Source organism: Euprymna scolopes, chromosome 15 (genome assembly GCF_053919585.1).
Source record: "Euprymna scolopes isolate OS-2025 chromosome 15, ASM5391958v1, whole genome shotgun sequence".
Taxonomy (NCBI): domain Eukaryota; kingdom Metazoa; phylum Mollusca; class Cephalopoda; order Sepiida; family Sepiolidae; genus Euprymna; species Euprymna scolopes.
The window spans coordinates 13,957,888-13,982,650 of NC_136496.1; the positions used below are offsets into that span (position 1 = coordinate 13,957,888).

At 30.1% G+C, this 24,763-nt stretch overlaps 1 protein-coding gene across 19 annotated transcripts in view; it reads left to right on the top strand.

Moving 5' to 3' along the window:
• Positions 1-24,763, top strand: part of LOC145293736 (rho guanine nucleotide exchange factor 7-like) — a 624,934-nt gene that overhangs the window by 473,625 nt on the left and 126,546 nt on the right. The window lies entirely within an intron of this gene.

The following is a 24,763-nucleotide window of genomic DNA, read 5'->3' on the forward strand; positions in this document are numbered from 1 at the left end:
ATTCTTTCCTCGTCGTCAGAAATCTTGCTTGTAGAATGTGAGGACTAAAGGACAAATTAAGAGAAGCGAAAATTGGAAGGTTGCAGAAAGTAGCATAAAAATGAGTAGGGATACAAGAAAATTTGCATCTTTTAACATTAAACTTTTCGCGCTACAGATGATCAGTGTCTCTTATTTTTTGGGAATGCTTTCTTTGTTATGGGCTGCATAAGCAGATTTTGCAGAAGAGTCCATCAGATGTAATTTACCAATTATTCAAGTTGTCCAAAATGTCCTTCTGGGCAAGGTTTTTGGCTTTGAACTAAGTTTCATAAGAATTGGTTCTGAATAGTAAGTAGTCTTATCTAAAACTCAGTCAACTGGTGCTACCGGATCGGGCTGTCTGAAGATACCAGTTTCCTAGCCTAAAATACACTGAGCATTGATGTTATTGTTTTTTTTTTCCCTTTCCCTTCGCAAATCTCAATAATGTTCTGCAAAGTCAAAAACTGAAACAACAATTTTCTTTCTACAAAACAGTCACCCCAAACAGTACAGATAAATATTTGAAGATTTAAAGAAATTGAATAGCCCGAAAATAGTTGACATGCCATAAAACAAAACAAGCAAGCTGAAAGCTAGTGAAGAAATTAAGTGTTTATTTGTATGAATAAGCACGCTGTTAGCTTTTTTTGACCAGTTTTGATTCTGATGTCAACATTGGGTTCATCAATTGTTTCTGGAATCAGATACTTGAGGGGGGGGGGGTTACATGAAAGTTGTCAGCATCCATACAAAAATGTAGTTTTATGGAACCAACTGAGTTTGAACTTGGTATACCTAGGTTGTCAGCATTCACTCCAGGGTAGCCACCTCACAATGGATAGTAGATCGCATACTCAGCCAGCACCTATACAAGTAGATATTTAGATTCCCAGTTTTTTTTTTTAGTGCATATAAATTTTTTTGTTATTGTCAGGTGAAAAGGAGTGTGATTTGTTCAAAGTAAAGTTTCCAATAACTTTTTCAGTTAAACCATTTTAAATTTGATCCTCACATTTTTTTTTTTTTTTTTATATAACCTGTTAGTGATCACTGAAAAATATGAACTCGGGACATTCAGAAATTATCCAAACTTGTTAGAAAACTGATTCAATCTGTTTTTTTTTTTTTTTTCTAATGAAATGGGAGTAAAACAAATACTCCTGATTTTTTTTTTTTTTACTATTTTTTATTACAATGATAATTTCTTATGGGAGAGAGAAAATATCTTAACCTGTGTTTTGTGTACTCCTGCTTAAGGGTGGCCATTTTTATTTTTCTGTGTCGTCTTTTTTCCTTTACATCTAATTTTTATTTCTTAGATATACATCCACTTTCAACAAAGTTTTAAAGTAACTTTTTTTTTTTAGAAATAAATTAAACAATACTCCTGATGATGATTGAAGAGGTCAAAACATCTTTGCACTTATTTTTTTTTTAAATTATTCTTCGTTTTATTATGAAAGTTTTTCAGTCACAGTCAGTTTTTTTATGCAGATTCGATATTCATTCTGTATATTTTTGAGATTTCTTTTTTAAATATTGAGTGTTGTCTAAAAAAAAGTACTTTTATCTTTTTTTATTTAGTTCATCGTTATTATAAACATGTAAAACAGAATATTTTATTGAAAATTTCATTTAAATTTTTAAAATTCTGTAAAAAAAAAAAAATGAAAAAAAAAAAAAATGAAAAAAAAAAAAAATGTATTTTGAAAATTTTTTGACAGAAACCAATTCCTAAATTTAGAGTCTTTGGAGAATTATCAAATAATAATTTTTTTTTAAATTTAGAAGAAAAGAAAAAAAAAAATAAATAAAAAACATATAATAAAAAAAAAAGTGGATTTTGAAAAATTTTTGACAGAAACCAAATCCTAAATTTTGAGTCTTTGGAAAATTTTCGAATAATAATTTTTTTAAATTTAGAAAGCGAAAAAAAAAAAAAAAAAAAAAAAAAAAATCCAGTATGACAAAATTCTGAGTTCATATTATTTTCATTCTTCAGACTCTGTTCTCATCTTTAGTATTATTTGCCCAACGTTACGGTCGATGTAACCATCAACCTTCTTCAGGTGTATCTTGTAGAACTCTGTGCATGGAATTTTAAATGGAAACCTTTAATCCATGGGGGTAGCATACTCTTGTTCTGTCAGGCATGATTGGGTAAAGTAATTCGCAATTATCTTTTTGTGTCGTCCACACGAAGGATTGAACCTTCAATCTCTACGAGTGTAACTTTTACAACTGAATTTCACCACATACTCTATCTGCTGTGCCTGAAAAAGGCTGGAGGTTACAGCAACGGAAGCTTTGTGCAAACTACACTCGATGAGTACAGTAGTCTGGAGAATCCAAATTATACGAATAATCAATCCTCATCTACAAAATTCACAACCGTAAAATGGATTATCTTTATAAAATTGGAATATACAACAAACTCTAATTTTTTTTACAACCGATATAAAAAAGTTATAAAAACGATAAATGCACATAGCAAACAAAACATCAACATTATATAAACATATAATCACAAACAAAATCCAGCAAACAAAACATCAACATTATATAAACATATAATCACAAACAAAATCCAGCAAACAAAACATCAACATTATATAAACATATAATCACAAACAAAATACAGCAAACAAAACATCAACATTATATAAACATATAATCACAAACAAAATACAGCAAACAAAACATCAACATTATATAAACATATAATCACAAACAAAATCCAGCAAACGTCCATTTACAAAACAACCACTCAGGCATGAATTAATTCCGAAGGTCAATATGGCACTAAACAAATGAACGAATAGAAATATTTGAAGATATAACTCTAAGAACTTGAAGCACAAACTCCTCCCAAAGTTACTGGTGCCAGTATTAAATACCCGACAAGGGTTGATATTTAAAAAAATGTTTTGTCATTTCACGCCAAACAAGGCACAGGGCCACTTAGTCATGAGTGGCTACTATTTGGGTCCAGATTTGCAGGGATATTATTTATGGATGTTGGGGAACGCGATGTCTGTTCACATTACACATGAATTTCTTAATGTCAGTAAAGCCAGGGAAGCAGGGGTCTGGAGGGGAATTCCAAAGTGGAGCCCCTCCCTCCCTCCCTCCCCAAACAGAATGACATTTCTACACAAAATAATTGACTTTTCCCAATTCTTTGATATTTTTTATCCGAGAGGTCACTAATTTCTAATGATGCCACATTCGTGCGTGTATGATGCACATGACAAAAGGTTTTAGTGGACATACAAATGCACGATATATATATATATATATATATATATATATATATATATATATATATAGAAGATTAACACATATGAATGTCGGTTGGATTTATAAATCAGAAATGTATCATCGTCATACGTTTTTTTGTTTTCTTTGCTTGAACTGAAAGTTATAAATCTGTAATATTTAAGTTTCTAAGATGTCATGTTGCTCACTTCAGTCCGACAGCGTCTTTGTTACTGTCATGTTGAGGTAAAATACTGTTCAGTTCTAAGCAGTCCATTCTTTCAGACCTTATTTTCTCTCTGAGGAGGAGTTTATAACTAATCTCCTGCTGGGGAATGGAAATGCTGATGAGGCTGCTCAGGCATTTTTTTTTAGAGACAAGAGTATGCTTATCTTTGGTCAGTGACTTCTCAAAACCACCTCTGACCTTGTGTTTATCTTCCTATCTCTGGAGAGGAGATGAATAATGTCTCATTTCTTCGTGTGACTGACTGATCTAGACGTCCAGGAACATATAATATTACACCGTCTTCTTGGTGGTTTAGCTCTATTTCTGCATCCTTCCACTATTCCTTCTAGACATATCTTGCTCACTCCAACTGCTCATCTTTTTCGTCGGTCTGTATAGTCAACACTTTCCATTTTACTGCAGAGGATATGGCTGTGAGTTTTGGCTTTGTTAAAGTGATCATTTATTCTGATCGGATCCGTTAACTACACTTTACCCATTGCTCTCGTCATGTTATTTTGAAAGACAGTGATTTTTTTTCCATTAAAAAGAGATGCTGTCATTATAACCTAGTGTTATTTTGTCTTATTCGTGTAATGTATGCCTTTTTCATAATTTAAATTAAACGCACTTTTAAAAATTATTAATCTCAAAATTCATGTAGATTTTCCCACATACTGTGTCAGAAGTGTAGTTATTTTTTTTCACTGTAAACATTCCCTGTCCCACAAAAAAAAAGAAAAGAAAAATAGATGATTATAAAATTTATTTCCTTTTTCAAATTTAGTAACTTATTAAAAAATAAAAAAATTAAATAATTCTTTGGGTGTTAATATTTTTCAAAAAGTTTGATCTTTAGTTAAAAAAAATTAATCAGTGTGAATAACTACAAACATTTTAAAAACAAAATAAAATTGCCAAAAAACAAAAAAAAAAACAAATAAAAAAAAAACATACAGAGTAGCCCAAATATATTTTTCTGCAAATTTAGCCAAAGCCGGTGACATCGATCCTTTTTTAAAATTTATTCGTTTGAAAAAATGTTTTCAAAGAAAGCATCGAATGAAGGATTCTCTTGCATTTTTTAACGTAAAAAAAAAGGGACAAACGAAACTTGTTCAAGATTTTTTTGTCTAAATTTATTTCATAAAATCAATTCTAATTTATCAATGCATTTTATTTTTCATTATAATTCATAATTTTTATAGAATATCTATTATTTTAAACCATAATTTTCTTGCAAACACTTTTTTATTTTAATTGTACAACACTTTAATATTAAATTTTTTTATCATATTTTTGCCACACCCTTTTTTTGTTACCATAGTTTTCTCTTTTACCATCCTTTTCTCTTTTACCATCCTTTTCTCTTTTACCATCCTTTTCTTTTTACCATCCTTTTCTTTTTTACCATTCCTTTCTTTTTTACCATTTTTTTCTTTTTTACCATTTTTTTCTTTTCTTACCATTCTTTTTCTGTTTTTACCATTCTTTTTCTGTTTTTACTATTCTTTTTCTGTTTTTACTATTCTTTTTCTGTTTTTCCTATTCTTTTTCTGTTTTTCCTATTCTTTTTCTGTTTTTCCTATTCTTTTTCTGTTTTTCCTATTCTTTTTCTGTTTTTCCTATTCTTTTTCTGTTTTTCCTATTCTTTTTCTGTTTTTCCTATTCTTTTTCTGTTTTTACTATTCTTTTTCTGTTTTTACTATTCTTTTTCTGTTTTTACTATTCTTTTTTTTTTTTACTATTCTTTTTTTTTTACTATTCTTTTTCTGTTTTTACTATTCTTTTTCTGTTTTTCCTATTCTTTTTCTTTTTTTACTATTCTTTTTTTTTTTTTTTACTATTCTTTTTTTTTTTACTATTCTTTTTCTGTTTTTACTATTCTTTTTCTGTTTTTACTATTCTTTTTCTTTTTTTACTATTCTTTTTTTTTTTTACTATTCTTTTTTTTTTTTACTATTCTTTTTCTGTTTTTACTATTCTTTTTCTGTTTTTCCTATTCTTTTTCTTTTTTTACTATTCTTTTTCTTTTTTTACTATTCTTTTTCTTTTTTACCATTCTTTTCTTTTTACCCTCCTTTTCATTTTTACTATTCTTTTTTACCCTCTTTTTCTTTTTTTTACTATTCTTTATTTACCCTCCTTTTCTTTATTTACCATTCTTTTTCTTTTTTACCATTCTTTCTTTTTTTACCATTCTTTTTTACCATTCTTTTCCTTTCTTACCATATCTTTAACAACACTTTTTAAAACCTTTCATTTTTGCAAACTTTTACGATTCCATTTTCTTACTTTATTCTTCCCCTTTTTACTTTTCCTTTCCAATTTTTCTTTTTTCTTTGTACATTTGTTTTTTTTACATGGCCACCCTTGAATGATCAATTAGACCAACAGGATTGTTTCTCCTCCTTCCCATTTTATTTAACCATTTTCTCTAAACGAGTGAATGGCATGGGTTAGGTATTGGATGGATTCCTAACTATGAACTGCTGTTACTTTTTTGTTTGTTTTTTTTTCACATTGATTTTACATTTTCTCTCTCTCTCTTCTTCTCTACAAGAGAAATCTTCACATCCAACAAATCGTCACTCAGCAGACTCATTCTGCTTTCATTCAGTGCCAATAATGGCGTTGCTGTTTACCAAAGTTGTGCTATTTTTTTTTTTTGCATTCATTTCATAAAAAAAATTAATAAACTATTTTCTGTACATTCCATGTTTTTTCAATTCGAGAGTAGACGGAAGAAAAAAAAAATAGGGGTGGGGGATATTCTATAAATCATTTTTCCCCTCAAAACAAACACTGTTTTTTGACTTTTTTATTTTTATTTTACAAATTTATATTTAATTGGAAGCGAATTCCTTGTATGTTGTTTCTTCCATTGTTAAATATCCCTGATCCCCCCTTAAAAATATGCAATTTTCTTATCCGTTTCTAGACGCAGACATATTAGAAAGCAAAATATTTGATACAAGATGGCCTTTCTCTTTTGGTCATCATTTGTTGTTGTTGCAACTGAATATCTTTATTCTTTTAGTCCCGAGTAATTACTGTTATATACTTATATTTTTACATGTCGAACTTTTTCGTATTACAAATGATTGCATTTAACATTTTCTACAAATTAATGAAGAAAAAAAAAAACATGATAATGAAAAATAATATATATTACAGTTATGTGTTGATTAGCCATCGGTGCTGGCAGTTTTTGGGACAGTAGCGGCTGGACCAATGCTGTTGGATAGTCAATACATAATTGTATACCATTATATATATATATATATATATATATATATATATATATATATATATATATATATATATGGTATACAATATATATATATATATATATATAGAGAGAGAGATATATATAGAGAGAGAGCGAGAAAGAGAGATAAAAATGGAACAAACCAAATTATGTATTCATCACCGTTTCGTTTTTATTGTAAGACTTCGAGATGAATAAAATTAAGAAAGTAAAATACCCATTTTTTCTTAATTGCATTCATCCAGAAGTCTTACAATAAAGATGAAACGTTGATGAATACATAGCTTGGTTTGTTCTTTTTTTTTAGCTTTCTATTTCGTTGGAATACTATTTCCATTATTCTCCTATTCTCCTCGTGTGTGTATATATATATATATATATATATATATATATATATATATATACTCTTATTGACGTAGTTGAACACTGTCCTATTTCTTTGAATAAATTATAGTATATAATACGTATATATATATATATATATATATATATATATATATATATATATATATACATACACACACACTTATATTTATTTATGTATATATGTGTTACAGAAGACCAAAAAAAAAACATAGGTACCATCAGTTTCAAATCCAACAAAGGGAAACCGTGTATGATTGCTCTTTATAGACTCTCACAACAACATGCTGTTTTGCTTTCCTGGATTTGAAACCGACGGTACTGATGTTCTGATCTTTTGTAAAGCATACATAAATATTATGCTCTTATTTTTTTTTATTTTTCTTAAAAAAAAATCGAGCACTCTGTTGGAATTCTTTCCGAAAGGTATACATATAGAAAATTGTTTATATCTTCGACTGATATTAGAAAAAAAAAATCTTAGTTTTAAATATCTTAAAATAGAGGCCAAAATAAACAGTTCTCGTCATTAATATTAATAATTTTGATATTAATGGTATTAATATTTTTCCTGTGAAAAAAAGTATTGTTGTGCATTATTTATATTTTTTGTACTTAAGATATTAATTAGTTTAAAATTAAAAGTTTTTATTGTTAAAAGAATGTTAAAAACCCTGACCCATGTGCCTGTGTGATTTATCTTATGTGTTCTTTTTAAGGAATTCACTGTTTGAAATACTCTATGATACTTTTAAGATTTAACGGCTAGAAAAACCAGACGAGTGTAAAATTGTTTTTAATAAATATTGCTATTCAAACTGAAATTTTTTTTTCTTTCAAATTTTCGAATTGTAAAATATTCAGTGAATTCCCGTTTTTTACACATGCGTTTGACAGACAAACAACATTTTGACTTCAAACATCTCAAGTCATGCCACGGATTACCACCACCATGGCATGTAAAGGAAAGAAAAAGAAAAAAGCAACACAAAAAAAAAAACAAAAACTGTCCAATTCTCTGAAGATAAATATTTTACTATTCGGAAAAAAAAAAAAAAAAAAAAAATGGGGGTGGGGGGAATTTTATTTATAATAAATAGCAACATTTATTAAAAACAATTTCCCACTCGTCTGGTCTTTCTAACTGTTAAATTATGTGTTTTTGTTTATTCTTTAATCGATTTTAGAATGTTATTTTTGATAACTCCATCTCTTTATAACCAATTTATATGAGGGAGAGAGAGAGAGAGACAGACAGACAGAGAGCGGGAGAGAGAAAACGTATAAATATATAAGTGTATTGGTCATTTTTGAACAAGAGCCAACAATACAAAAACAAAAAATATATGAAACAAATGTACGAAGGTAGTTCTAAAAGCAGTGAGGGTACCAAGTTGGTTAAGGGGAAAATTATTCTCAACTCGCATTTAGGTAAAAATGCACTTTCGTAAATAATTGAATTCATTCAAAACATATCGCTGAAACCAAATCAAAACAAACAATATATATATATATATATATATATATATATATATATTAAAGCCAAAAACAATGCGGAGGAAGACCGGAAAAGATGAAGTAAAAAAGAAAAACAAACAGATGTAGACGAGTATGGTTGAATAGAGGAGTGTCTAACCTTTATTTGACTATCATTCTTCACTTCAATGTATAAGGTATTCAACTATACTCGTCTACATCTGTTTGTTTTTCTTTTTTACATCATCTTTTCCGGTCTTCCTCCGCATTGTTTTTGGCTTTAAAAAAAAAAATATATATATATATATATATATATTTCTTTACCAACAATGCTTCAAGCAAACTACTACCTACTCATATATATATATATATATATATATATATATATACACACACATTGTTTTTGTTATCTCCTCACACATGCAATGCAATATGTCATTTAGCTTTCAACTCCCAAGCTGGTTGGCATTCCCATTTTACAAATCAACTTATTAATTTTTTAATTCTATTCTCAGATCTCAATTTTGGTATTTACCATAACCTGTAGATCATGCCATTCATCGAGTTGTCTATCGCTTGTAGTGATAAGTAATATATATATATATATATATATATATATATATATATATATATATATGTGTGTGTGTGTGTCGGGTGAATGAATAACTTGTCTTAGTATTTCCAACATGGCGATTCTCTTGGTGTTGGGTTATCGCTATGCAATATGTCTTCTCTATAAATATCTTTTTTTTACCTCTTTATTTCCTCTTCATAATTAACTAGCAGAAGCACATGATATTGCCCGGGAATATATTGAAAGTGATCTCTTTTTTTTTTTTTTATATTAGATGTCGAAAGCATGTGTAGTATATAAATATTTTATCTTAGTTAAAAGGGGAAAATTAAAAAAAAAAAACGAAAGAAAATGTCAAATATATATAAAGAATGAATGACCTTAACATTACCTGATGAGTTGAAAAAAAAGAAGATATTTTCACATATTTTACTCAAATGATTTTATTTCTTTGAATTATTTAAGGTTTATTCTTCATCAAAAGATATACCGTATATTTCAGAGTATAAGGCGATCGTCAGATAAGATGAGGTACAAAATTAGAGCAAATTTGGGGTTTATATTACTGTACACATAGATGCGAAAAAGTTGTCAAAAAACAAATATATAACAAATAAATGTTATCAAAGGCAAGATAAGTTACTTTTCTACCAAACTGGATATATTTTTTGTGTTTTTATTCAATGTAACATGTTTATTCAACTCGAAAAACATGCAGTGTTTACTGATGTATTGGAAAATTCAAAATGGCGCCCGACTCTCTCTTTAACACGGTAAGTTTGGGAAAATGTGTTATAAATAATAAACTAGACAAAATACTATTAAAAACACCACCGAATATATGTCTATTATGTCACGGTAACATATATTGAGCGAATTTCTAACAGTATTTTGTCTAGTTTATTATTTATAACACCTTTTCCCAAACTTACCGTGTTAAAGAGAGAGTTGGGCGCCATTTTGAATTTTCCAGTAAAAGTAACTTATCCTGTTATTGATAACATTTATTTGTTATATATTTTTTTTCTGACAACTTTTTCGAATCTATGTGTACAGTAATACAAACCCCAAATTTTCATAAATTTATCATATATCGACTGCTAAATCACGAAACCATATTTGTTTAGCCTAGCCTAGAGATTGCAACATCCGGTATGTTATGAAATATTAGTTTTTAAAGATAATTTTTTTAACTTTAAGGGTCGTCTTATATGCCGAAAATATACGGTAATTTTTCTGTTTTATCAATCTGTTTTTTTTTTTTTTATTTGTGTGTGTGTGTGTGTTTGTCTCACTCTGTCTCTCATGCAAAAAAAAAAAAAAAAAAAATCTAGTCAATATATAATAGTTTTATAAATTTCTAAATCTTAAATAGTTTTGTATAACAACGTTTTATTATACCTCCAAACAGCAACAAATGCACATAAAGCAGAAACCAAAGATCAATAATTTTTAAATTAAAAACTAAAATCAAAACTTACCTACAACTTTTTGGGGATATATATTACAATAGATATATTGAAACAAAATCCACCAAATATCACGGTGAGAGTTATTTTATGGATTTCTATCAGCATTTTCACTTATTTTCAAATTTTTTAGCAATGACAAAAAGGCGGTAGCTTCATGTCGCCATTTTTTTTTTTTTTAATTTTTTTTTTTAACTGAGGCATCCAGCATTAATTTCGTTTTAAACGTAAACACATACTTTAAAATCAGTCAAAAACTTATTTAGTTAGGTAGAAGAGTAATTTATCTTGCCTTTGGTAACATTTGTTTGTTATATAGTTATTTTTGACTTCTTTTTACTTCTGTTGTAATACATACCCCCTTTTTAAATTTTTTTTATTAAACACGTTTTTCTCTGTTGTCTATTCTTTTTCTTTTTTTAATAACGATAAAAAATATCTATTCCCCATCATAAAAAAGACAACAACCTTTTTTTTTTATTTATTTATACATTTCTCATGACAGTTGTCTGTTTATTTTTTTTTAATCAAGCACAACTTACAAATTTACTCAGATTTCTGGGCTTATATTTCTCTCAAAATATTTAAATAAAATAATAATTAAAACGAAACATGGTTAAACTTTAGTTTATCGACTTTGTTGAAAAAAAAAAAAAGAAGGTAATTTGCAAGCAGATTTTCAATAATACCACGTTGATATTTTTGTTACCGAAACAAACTGTTTATGTATTCATTCACTTAAAATAACGTTTGCTTTCAAATGAACAACGATAACTAATCAAAAAGAAAACAAAAATCAACATCTTCGTAGTTTTTTTTTTTTAATGGTTAAAAATTTTTAAATGTTGATTTCAGGATTTTAAAATATCAGTTCTTTCATAGAACAGCGGCACACGAGAAAATTAATATTTTCACTTCCACAATTGAATACTCATAATTGACTTTTGCTTTTAAAATTTTATTAAAACCTTAAATGACTTTAATCATTAGCTTATGTGCATAATCTAGCGAGCTTCGCTACATGCTTGATAACAAAATTTTACCACTTATCACAGTCTTTCAACTGCCAAGGGCAGTATGCCAGTACAAATCCTTACCTGGTCAACCTATATCTTTGGTGGACATCCTCTTGCTCTTTCTGTATTGAGATGATTTTCATGAGTTTATTTTACGTATCTGGTTTTTATTAGCCAGGAAACGTTATCAAACTACATGTCTTAATTTCAAACAACATTCTTGATTGATCTGTTCTGAAGAAGGAAGGATTCCCACGAATCAAGAGAAGCAGGATTCTTCTCAATGGGGAAACCTTAGAAGAGGTTGATCGCTTTAAATACTTGGACTCAATGTTCGTTGCCATGGATCAGAAGTATGATGACATCGACATTTGAATCAACAGTGGCTGGTACAGTTTAGCTGCCCATAATCCCATCTGTGATCTCGACCTGATATCACAATAGACATGAAAGCCTGGATCTATCACATATTTGTTTTGACGATCCTTCTCTATAGTCGTGAAACGGATCTCAAAAGCTAAAAGTGTTGGACTTATATTGTTTCTTCTGAATTTTGTGAGTCTGCTGGCACCATTTTGTCTCCAATAACCAACTTGGGACGTGATGCAAGATCATCCCCTTCAATAAATTTCTTTTAAAGACGAGACTGCTGGTTCAGTCATGCTATGTGCCACAATCTGGGAGAGTTCATCTACAAAGCAACCTCTTTGCCATGCTGGGTGTTCTATGAGAGGAGCCGGCTCGACCCATCCAGGTTGAACATTGGCTCACGTCAAGTTAGTCAAGACAGATCTGTTCATATTAAGCTTCTTTCTGATATCCTCATTTCTTGATCTTGCAACGTTAGTCCAAGGACAATTCTTAAATATTTAATTTCAAAAACATGTAGCTTCCTCTCGTGTTCTGCCGGTGTTGTCCATGTTTCATTTGCAATTACAGCAATCGCGATTAGCAATACACTGGAAAGTATTAACTTCAGAGCTGTTGATATATCTTTCTTGCTCCATTTCATAGGATTAAAAATTACTGGAATATTTCATGGGCCAACGGTCATAAAAACTGATCGTCCATTTTGAAATTTCTTAATAACTGAATAAATAGGCTGATATGTATTTCCGATTGAGAGTCTTTGAGATGTAAAAATAATTAAAAATCACTAATAGAAACTAATATGGTGCTTGAATAAAATTATAAAGGTGGAAGTCATAGTTTTCTTTTTTATTTCAAAACCAATGAAAAACATTTATTTTCCCGCTTTCTCTTGTTCTATCAAAAGAAGAAAAAACAGTTTTAAAGACTTAAAATACATTTTTAAATGTTACGAAGATGTGCTGTATTTCCTGCCTATTTAAGACGTGTTTTTTTTTGTTGTTTAAATCAAAAATGTGTTTTAAAAACATGTCTACAATTTGACATGTGAGGATAGGTTTGTACAAGATGGCAGAAGTCCAAGAATCAACCTAACTTGTGCATTTTATACACCTAAACATTTCTTTTCGATTAATGTTTTATGTGACAGTAGGAAGTATAAACTGATGCCAATGTGTAGAAAATGTTCTTGCAAACCATTTTTTTTTTTGACAGAGTTGCTAAAAAATGAATAAATAAAAAGTTGGTAAAAACCGAATAAATAAAAAAGTTGGTAAAAACCGAATAAATAAAAAAGTTGGTAAAAACGAATAAATAAAAAGTTGGTACAAAACGAATAAATAAAAGTTGATAAAAAACGAATAAATAAAAGTTGAAAAAAAAAAAAACGAATAAATAAAAGTTGATAAAAAAACGAATAAATAAAAAGTTGATAAAAAACGAATAAATAAAAAGTTGATAAAAAACGAATAAATAAAAGTTGATAAAAAACGAATAAATAAAAGTTGGTAAAAAAAAACGAATAAATAAAAGTTGGTAAAAAAACGAATAAATAAAAGTTGGTAAAAAGCGAATAAAAAGTTGGTAAAAAACGAATAAATAAAAAGCTGATTGAATAAAAAAAAAAAAAGTAAAACATTGTTATTTCTTGTCTACTCTCAGAAAAATAAATGAAAAAAAAAAAAAAATAAAAACAGGAAATCGAAAATTCTGGAATGGGCATTTCACGGCCCAGTTTCCTATTTTATCTTGTGCATCGTCACAGTACCGCATGTGTAAACATGCAAGCATGATCATTTATGGAATTTTCTTTACTGTCTGGTTGAGTCACCAGATTGAAATGGCAGTAAATGTCGTCGTTGGCGTCACCAGGGAGTTGAAAAAAAAATTAAAATTAATTTAAAAAAAAAAAATATATTGTGGGTTGGAGTAGAAGTTGTTTTGCATCCATATGCGTAATAACGTGTGTACACGACTAACATTTCTGTGTAGAAATGAGACGTACATTTTTACCTTTTTTTTTGTATTTGTTGAAAGGAGTTTATAAATAAACAAATAAAACAAAATGTAAATCTCATTTTGATTGTGTTTTTTTCTGATGTTGTCATTTGATGTTGTGCTCCCCAACTATGGATTTTCATCCCTGACTGCAAGGGAAGTGGGCAGGAGCTCTCCTCCTCATCTCCCTATCATAGATGTTGTATATTTTGTTGTCAGTCATTCAATGTTTAGTTTCTCCTTTATAGTTAGTGTTTGCTAATTGATAAGTACTGTTGACCAACTTATTTCTGTATGAAAGGAGTTGTGTTTGAAGGCTATATCAATGCGATTCGTAGGAAACACGAGTTAGTATATAAAAGAATTTTCAATAATTTTCAATGATATTACATTTATTTACAAATACAATTTGTTGTACAAGATGGTAGGCGTTGATGTCCCTAATTTTCAAGAGTAATATCTCTTCCCCAGGAAAGAAAATAAAAAGTAACGTATACAACTGTTCGGTAGGTTTTTTGTCTTTTATTTTTTATTTATTTCTTTATTTACGGAAGTCAGTGTTGATGACTGATTGTCAAATCAAAACTAATATCCTGGAAATTGCTGTGAGCCAGACTTCGACACTGACTTCCAGAAATGAAGAAATAAATAAAGAAATAAAGCTAACAAAAGAAAAGCCCTGCAGAACAGTTGTATACGTTTTCTTACCCCCCCCCCCCCCAAGAAGAGATATTACTCTTGAAAATTAAGGACATCAACACCTACCATCTTGTACGACAAATTGTGTTTGTAAATAAACGTAATATAATTGAAAATTCCTTCCAATATTGTCATTATTTTTTTTATATACTTACTTGTGTCCATGGTGTTTCCTACAAACTGCATTGATATAACCTTCAAACGAACTCTTTTCACACTACGCACAATGCTTCAAGCAAACTACAACATCCTTCTGTTATTTCTGTATAAGTTTTATTATTCAGACTACTATTCTCATCTTGAAAGTTGTTTTTACAATATTTCAGGCCGACGTATACTCATGCCATCAACCACGACCGAGTAGAAGTCTTTAAGTAATTTGTAATTGTATTCTTAGTATCTCCTGCACTGAAGATTAAACTTTTAACCTTGATAAGAGTGTTACTTCGAACTGAATTTATGATGTAGTACTTTATCTGTTGTGCCGTTTTTACCTTGTACTTTAATCCATTATGGCACGGGTTCTTGTGAAGGTAGCATCATCTGAAATGTTGTGCGACTAATACTCAGGATGAGAACAGTAGTCCAAATAATCCAAAATTATCAATCTTCATCTAAAAAATTATTTCTGTTCCGACTAGTTGGGGCACATCCTTGACAATCAGTTCAAGTTTGATTCTGTTTAGTCTCAAGAGGTCCATCCTTTCAGGCTTTACCTTCTCTTTGAGAAGAGCTTGTTTATCGCTAATTGCCTGAGGCACCCCAACAAAGGAATGTCGATAGAGTTGCTCAGGCATGTTTTTGTAGGCTACCATATGCTAACCTTAGTACATTAGTTTTTCAATTTAACATTTGACCTTGTATCTAACCTCCTGCAAAGGTAAATAAAATAAGTACTAAATCTTTAAAATACACTTATGAGAATACAATATATATATATATATATATATATATATATATATATATATATATATATATATATATATATATGTATATTTATTTATTTATTTATTTCCACAGTCCAACAATGTCGTAGCTCACAAGAGCCATGACAGCCAACAAACCGTAAGTTCAAGACTTGAGTTTCACCCTCATTTGGGCTCATCAGTGAGGCATATTCAAACTCGGGATTGGAAACCTGAGCTTGAACTTCCGGTTGTTGGCTGTCATGGCTCTTGTAAGCTGTGACGTTGTTTGACTGTGGAAATAATTATATAATCTCTCGTATTCTGAATATATATATATATATATATATATATATATAAATTTTCGACCCTTCCTTTTTAAACTGTCTTTTTTTGCCATGATGCCATATATGACGGCATCTGCTATGACACCATGTGTGATGTATACTGCATATATTAGTGGCCTGGCAACAGGAGAAACAGCCAAGCAAAGAAAACCCAAAGTAAAATTCATCCCAAAGCAACAAAACTGAAGCTAGTCTGCCAGGACACTATATATGCAAATATAGGCAAATCTGGACATATTTTATTGGTTTGAAAATATAGGCTCGTTTTTAACCAATTGTCATAAAAAATTTTTACCGTAGAATTGTACTATAATCCTCAAAAAGCTTGCAAATTTTCATGTAGTTTCGTCCAATAGAACCAAAGATATGAGCATTTCAATATTCAATTTGGCTACCAGTATGTGCGTGTGTGTGTGTGTATATATATATATATTTTGGCAATCTTATAAGTTCCAAATCTCAGCGACTATTGATCAAAATTTAACAAATGAAGGCTTGTTGTAAATGTAATGACCTGAATTGTGTAGCGGGTTATGTGAGGTTGCACATTTAGAGGATCGTCCATCATCCAGAGCCCATTTTTGGCACTTTTTTACAGCCATAAAATGTTTCAATCATATTAATTTGTTTTCCTAGTTTTGCATATGAATTACAAAATATCTGATATTTCCCCCAAACCTCTGGCCTTGATGGAGGGGAAACTAAAACTTGTTACTATGGTTTCAAATGATCTGCTACAGCTTGACTACATCATATTCTACTTCCCCCTCTTCCTTCACCCCCCACCCCCACTCCATTCCTTCACCACACCTCCCTCCAAACCCCTACTGCTCATATTCACAAAATAAATAAATATATATAGATTCCATGAACAGAGATTCTTTCTTAGAACTGCACGCCTGTGGAACTGTCTTCCAATTGCCTGCTTTCCAGCTGACTACAATCTGATTGTCTTCAAGTCCAACGTAAACAAGTTCCTGATGAACCGTCCTCCTAAGTAATCCAATTTATAAAATTCCCACTACTTATGTTTACTATGCTATAATCACATTGACTAATGTATATGCATTAACCCTTATCCTCGAGTGGCCTCCGGGCCTTTATAAGCGGTGATTTCTGTGTTAAAAAAAAAAAATAAAATGAATAAACACCCCATTTTCTTCCAGAGTGTAAACCCACCCGAATATCTTATAAAAATGAATGGAATTTTGACACTTGTTTCGTTTGAAGATTATAATACTATTTTATGGTTAAAATTTTATGACAATTGGTAAAAAAAAAAGAACCTATATTTTCAAACAAATAAAATATGCTCAAATTTGACTACATTTTTATATATATAGTGTCCTGCAGGCCAGCCTCAAGTTTGCTGCTTCAGTTTTCTCCTTTGTGGCTTTGCCAGGCCCGTAAGATATATAGCTTAATTGCCATATATATTTTACCTAGCTCTATTCATGTATTGAGCACTGTTGAAGTACTCAGTGAAAATCGATACAAAAGATGTCATAAAAAGTTTTATATGGATACCTAAAATTTTATATCTCTACGATTACATAAAAGTCACTTTGTGTGTGAGTTCCTCCCTCATAGATTCCGAAACAGCTAAACCTTCCTTTCGGTAATTTCACGCAAAGGTAATTTATATGTCTGGCAGTGTTCTTAGATATGTTTTGTACAGAAACTCATCTGATAAGTATCGAAAATAAAAGAAAAAGATATATAGTTTTCCTTCTCTTATAGATAAAAAGTATTTTATAGAGGAATATTTTACGTTACACCAGTGTAACCATGGCTGGTGGATCGTAAAATATTCCTTTGTTAAAATTCTTTTCTTTTTTTTTATCTATAAGAAGAAAGACTACTTAGGATATTTTTTTTACAGAGAAATATTCATTGTTTTCCTTCGATACACATGTAAAACACAACTTACTTATCATTTTTCAATGATAGAAAGTTCAGCTGTTATTTTTTAAATAAAGACTTTGTTTGGAAGAAACTTTGTCATTTTCAGAAGATATTTTAATTCAGAACTATTCTGGAATTAAATATTAGTGCTGTAAAACATACAATATCCATTCAGATTTACACTTGAGTTTAATTACATAGCATATATATGTGTGTGTGTGTATGGGCAGCATTTTTTCATTTAAACAAGCATTCTTAAAAATAAGAGAGTTTCCATTTAATTGTATTTTTTATCTTTTCGATTTTTTATTTTTTGTGTGAAAATCTCCCCCCAAAAATATAAGTCTCGTAGCTGTGACAAACGTTTACAATCCCGCATTGAATCATCCTTAGGTTAGAAGCAAGTGAACTAGTAAGCTGGGAGAAATGAAAAAGAAAAGAATTTAGTGACTGCATAGGGTCAGTATTTGCAGACAGTGGGGTACCAGAGTGTTTTAGGGACTATTAGCAAGCTGAATTCTGGGATCAGAATTTGGGAAGGAAGATTGTATTATTACAAGCATTTTAAAATATTGTTACTGGTTTGATAGGTGATATTCTTTCTTTTAAATATATTTCATTTAATGAAATTATAGAATTTACACTCCATCGTGGATGGTGGCTGTCCTAGAAGATGAGAAAATGACAAAATTCCACCATATTGTTTTCCATCAATATGATGGAAAACAATATGGCGGAAGGAACGATAAGTTTCAAAACAAAATAAAATTTTTGGCCATTATCAGGGATTTGCTTATCAACGTTTTTTTTTTTTTCTTTTTTTTTTTTTTCTTTTTTTTTTTCTTTTTTTTTTTTTTTTAATTTTTTATTCTTTTATTTAGATAACACCTTGTTTCTTCTATGATATCAATTGTTTACCATGAAAAACCTTTGCGGATTTAAAAATCAAACAGTATTTTATCTCATAGCTCCTCAGCAGTGTTAATCAAACCCTTCTTCCTCAACATACAGCAATATTTATATATGTATATAGAACACAATTTAAAACTGTAAATTATATATTTTACATGAATTTATTGTTTGACGGGATACTCAAATGTCAAGCGATAAATTCATGTAACGTATAATAAATTGTGTTCTTCTCTGACAAGCTCTATTTCTTATCTTGATTGTATTGGTCTTTTTTTTATTTAGTTGGAATTACTGTATAAATATTTATATTTATATTAAGTTTCCAAAAGCTTTCAATTTGTAAACTTAATTTGTACTGCTTGATTTTAATTATATACATGTTCTATATTCGCTACAGCCGGTCATCAAAGGTGTTTTTCAGTGTATATAATTTCTGAAAAATCAACCATTGTCTTGATATACACACTTGGCAGCGAAATAAAAACACATAGCTGGTTATAAAATATTTTGTTTATTCAAAATAACCTTTTCGGTTTCAGAATGGCAGTTATAATTTTAGTGGTGGGGTGGTGCTGTGCTTTTTTTGTAGCCAAGAAGAATGTCTTTTTGCTCCCCCCCCCCATTGTCGCTGCTTCTTCTCTGTTGTGGTCTGTGCCTCTATTTTATTGGTACAGAGGAATGTCAAACATTCCACCATGCATTGTCTTGAAATGTCGGTCAGTCTTGCTGACCTAATCTCCGGGGATTCTACATCCCCCATTTTGACTTCTTTTACGTCATTCCCGGGAGCACCTGCATCCAGGCTTCTGACCGACTTTCCTTTGACGTCATTCCCAGGCACCTGGATTATCCAACATATATATAAAAGTATCCAGTGTTACATGAGAATGATAGTGGTTCTTATATGCTAGTTGATGAACTGTTTAGAGTACATTGCATGCTCTTCTCAATGAAGCTTAGTGACACCCAACACACCTACATCATTTTGTGTGCCTTTTTGAGATATATCTCGATACCAAATTGGATCTATGTAGTAACTTAGCTGAGTTATAGCTGTACATACAAATGCATAATCATACAGACCTCATATTAATACAGATATCCGTGTCTACACCCACTTGTGTACCTGACTGTTTATTTGTATAGTAATACATGTTTATGTGTATATCTACTTGTTTATGTGTGTATAACTTTTTTTGTCAATATATTATCTGCTATATTTTCTCCATTATATTGATCATGAATTGAATTATAATTCTATTTGTTTCTTCGTCTGCAAACTCTTTACTCATTCCTGGGTGTAAGTTTTGATATGTTCTTTTCATTATCCCTTTGTGTGTTTATATGATATGTATAATCCATGGAAATTATGTATAGAACTTTAATCCATAAGTTAATATAATAATCATAATGCATCTGTTCTATCTCAGTAGAACAGCATAATCGATATGTATTTATAGAAAAATGGATTATTGTTACTGTATTGTTTTTTTTTTTTTAAATTTTGGCCTGAAAAAGTTTAACATTTGGCTTGGAGCAGTTTACACTTTTGCCCAGACCAGTTAAAATGTTAGCCTGATTTAATTTAAATTTGGCTTGCACCAAGTTACATTATATTGGACTAATTTACATTTTGGCTTGGGCCAGTTTATATTTTTGCTTGAAGCAGTTTCCACTTTTGCTCAGACCAATTTTAATGTTGACTTGGTCCAATTTAAATTTTATGCTGAACTAATTTATATTTTTGCTTGGACCAATTTACATATTGAACTGGACCAGTTTACATGTTGGCCTAGACCAGTTTACACTTTGGCCTGGATAAGTTTACACTTTTGCTCGGACCAGTTTAAACTTTTGCTCGGACCAATTTACATTTTATGTTGAACTAATTAAATCAATTTAAATGTTGGCTTGGACCAGTTGATATCTTGGCTGGGACCAGTTGATATAAACTGGTTTAAGCCAAGGTATCTTCACTTGGACCAGTTTATATTTTTGTTTGGATCCGTTTACATTTTAACGTGGGCCAGATTACATTTTGGCTTGAATCAATTGACTTGGTCCAATTTAAATGCTAACGCAAACCAAGTTACAGTTTTTGGCTTCATTTTTAAATATTATTTCAAGCTCAAATTTCTAAATATATTTGATAAGGCTTTAAACATTGATTTAGTTTCTGTTGAGGGATTTTGTCTCTTGTTAATTTTATCATAAGCAAATATATGTACCCTCCAAATGCAAGCACTTGATTGTTTTATGCATGTACTTTATTTCCGGCCATATTAGACGTTTGTCTAAACTTTTTTATTTTTAAAACTGCCTATACCTGGAGACACAAAGGTAGGTTTACGAGGGTTTCAGCGAAACAACAGAAGTTTAAGAGTTTAATTAGACTTGTATGCATGACACGTCAAAATATTATTTTTTTAACAAACGTGTTATGTGTCAGGAAATATATAAAAATCCTATAAAGGATTAAATAGTTTTCATTGCCTTTTACTTATTTTTGCATAAAAATTATTGCTGCTTATGTGTGTGAAAATAAAACAACTTAGAAATGAAAAAAAAAAAAAAAAAAAAAACTTATTAGGTTCATTTGAATAAACCTTTTAAACTATTATAAGCTATTAAAAAATGTCTGCCTTTTAACAACATTTAAGTCGCTAGTATGAGACAATGATTTAGTAAAACTAACTTTTTATTTATTAATTACAGAAAACTGCAACTCAGTGCTTTATTTTTTTAAAGCATCATTTTGCACAATTAGAAACATGAATTATTTTTTGGTGCTTATGCAGATAAGTTGACAGGTGAAAAATTACAGCTTCAAATAAATCAACATGAAAACAACAAAAGGAAATTCTCTGTTTGACACATTCGATAATAATTCATGCCAGGGCTTATCACCACCATGACACAAAAGAGGAAGAAAAAGAAGAAGAAAAAACAAAACAAAACAGAAGAACTATCCAATTTCCTGAAGATGAAAATTTGTATTTGAAAAAAAAAAAAAAAAAAAAAAAAAAAAGTTTTTTGGTGTGTGTGTGTGTGGGGGGGGGGCGGAATTTCAATCTTATTTTTAATAAATAGCAACATTTACTAAATACAATTTCACACTCGTCTGGTCTGTCTAACCATCAAAAACTTATATACTTACATTTGAGGCAAAAATAGGTATCTACACCACAGAGTATGAAGAGTTATATAGTAGAATTTAATTAAAAAATCAAAAAGAAAAAATCAGTTTTATTGTATTTTACTGATCTGCCATTGATAATAGCGCAATTTCCATAAAGCAAGGGGAGATAAGTCAGTTTGTCATTTAACCAAGCAATAATGAATGATAGATCAGCAAAATATGAAAACTAATTTTTATCGTTAAAATCCCGCTTGATATTTATTTTTCCTGCGTTTTAGTGAGGATATTTATTTTTCATGATATGTAAGTATGAAGTGCCTTCAGTAAGTTTCCAGATTTTTTTTCGTATGGCCACTTTTATTCATAGTATGCGCATGAAACTCTAGTCCCTTCCAAGTAATCTCCTCTGGCTGCAATACACTTATTGTACAGTTTCAACAATTTCTGGAAGACCTCATGGAAGTCCTCTTGCGTAAGCATGTCAGTCACCCTCGTCACAGCCTCTTTCATCTCCTCAGTTGTTTAATAATGACAGCCTCTAAGGTTTTCCTTGAGCTTAGGGAATAACCAAAAGTCACAGGGAGCAAGGGCTGGAGTATAGGGAGGGTGAAGAACTGTCTTGATGCCCATCTTGGCTAAATAGTCTGTGACAAGGATGGAGTTGAGAAATAATGCATATGCACAAATCTTCTGCATTTTCAGTTCCTCACAAATTGCGTGTACAGTTCCCACACTGACATCAAATTGGGCACTTATTGTCTCTAGAAACACACGGCAGTTCTTATCCATGAAATTCTTTATTTGGCCAATCAACTCTGGTGTTTTGACTCCTTACTCTTCCCACACCTTTTATCATCCCTCACAGACTCCCCGCCTTCCTTAAATCTCTTATGCCTCTTCAAAACTGATGCTCGATTCATGCAAGATGTTCTGAAAGCATTCCACACGTTTGTGTAGCATTTTTTTTCCAAGTTTAAAACAGAATCTTATTGCATATCGTTCTTGTAAAGTGTCCTCACATCCAGATTGCATTTTTGAAATTCACCAGCTGTGACAATCAGGCTTTAGTAGGGTGTATTCAGATTCCTGCTGTAGCTGTTTCATTTAAACCTGAAATTATATTTTAAAAAAAAAAAAAAGGTCAGTCATCTCATAAGATGTATAGCAATGACATATTTCATTTTCAAGCGTCTACAACAATTTTAAATGCCTCCACAAAAAAAAAAAAAAAAAAGTCTGGAAACTTATTAAAATCGTCTCGTATATTAAAGAGTTTTTTTTTTTTTGCTTACAATGCAATTTTCACTTGTATCTCATACTATATAAGCAGCAATTTAATTTTTAATGATACCATAATACTTAGTTCGTTGCACCCTATAATAGCAAAGGTCCATACAAAATTTCAGCCAGATCGGCTCAAGAAAAAGTGGAACAGACAAAGAAAAATATAGATTGGTCACGAGTGAAAAAACTTATTTTTGCATATAATACAATAAAATTGATTTTTACTATTAATAAAACCTCTACTTGATCAATTAAAAAAAAAAAAAAAAAAAAAAAAAAAAAAATTTGGTGAGGATATTTTTGCATGATATCAAAGAATTTTTTTACTTAAAATGCGATTTTAATTGTACCTTATATGATATAAGCACTAATTCATTTTTTTTTTTTTTTTTTTTTTTTTGCAAGTGATATATTTCTAACAATGTTAGCCCTTTTGCAGATATTACCAAAATTAATAAGTTTAGATTAATCCATTAAAGTTTAAAACAAACAGAAAAATTGCAACTGATTTCTACATTTTGTTAGTGGTCACAGGAGAACAAAGGTAATCCAAAATATATGACCCGTCAATAACCAATGACAACAAAAAAATTGTTTTTGTGTGTTTGTATGAACATTAACTTTTCAAAATTGGAGTCAATTAAGACGATAAACATTGAACAAAAAAAGTGTTCAGTATCCTTTGCGATAGAGCTTTATATCAATAATTTATAAAATGATATAAAAAACTATGTGACATATAATATTACATGAACAAATTTTATTTCTGCTATCATACTAAGAACTTGGTCAGCGGAAGTTCAGCAATTCTCAGTTAAAACTGAAACATGTCTGCAAATGTGTACCCAAAATTTTTTGTATAAATTAATAAATTTATACCATATATATATATATATAGAGAGAGAGAGAGAGGAATAAATACAAATGGAATAAAAAAGATTAAACACGGGAATAAATCATCCAAAGTGAGAGCTTTACTGGTTTCGTTTGAATCAGGGAATATTTTCATTTTTCTGAAGACGTTCATTGATCAGAATGAAACTGATAAAACACTCATTATTTTTTTTATTATTTATTCTTGTGTTTAATTTGTTTTTGCTTTCATCTTTTTTCTTATATCCTGTCTCCACAGCACTTCATTTTGATATGTCATGTATTTTATCCTCTCTCACACACACACACACACACACAATAACATTTAATAAAAGATGAGGAATAAAACTTATATAATATTTGAATTCATCGGACTACTGTTCTCATCTTGAGTGTGATTTTCACGTTGTGATCGATATAACCTCGTACCTTCTTCAGGTGTATCTTGTTGAACTTGGGAATGTTTCTGTCAAACTCGGAAATTTGGACGGAATTTCGAGTGGACCCCTTTATTTACTTCAGCCATGACTGGGTAGAGGTCCTAAGTGATTCGCAATTGTATTTTTCAGTCGCCCACGCTGAGGATTGAACCTTCAACCTTCAGGAGAATATTAATTTTTACAATTAATTTTTCCACTCATTTTTCTGCGCC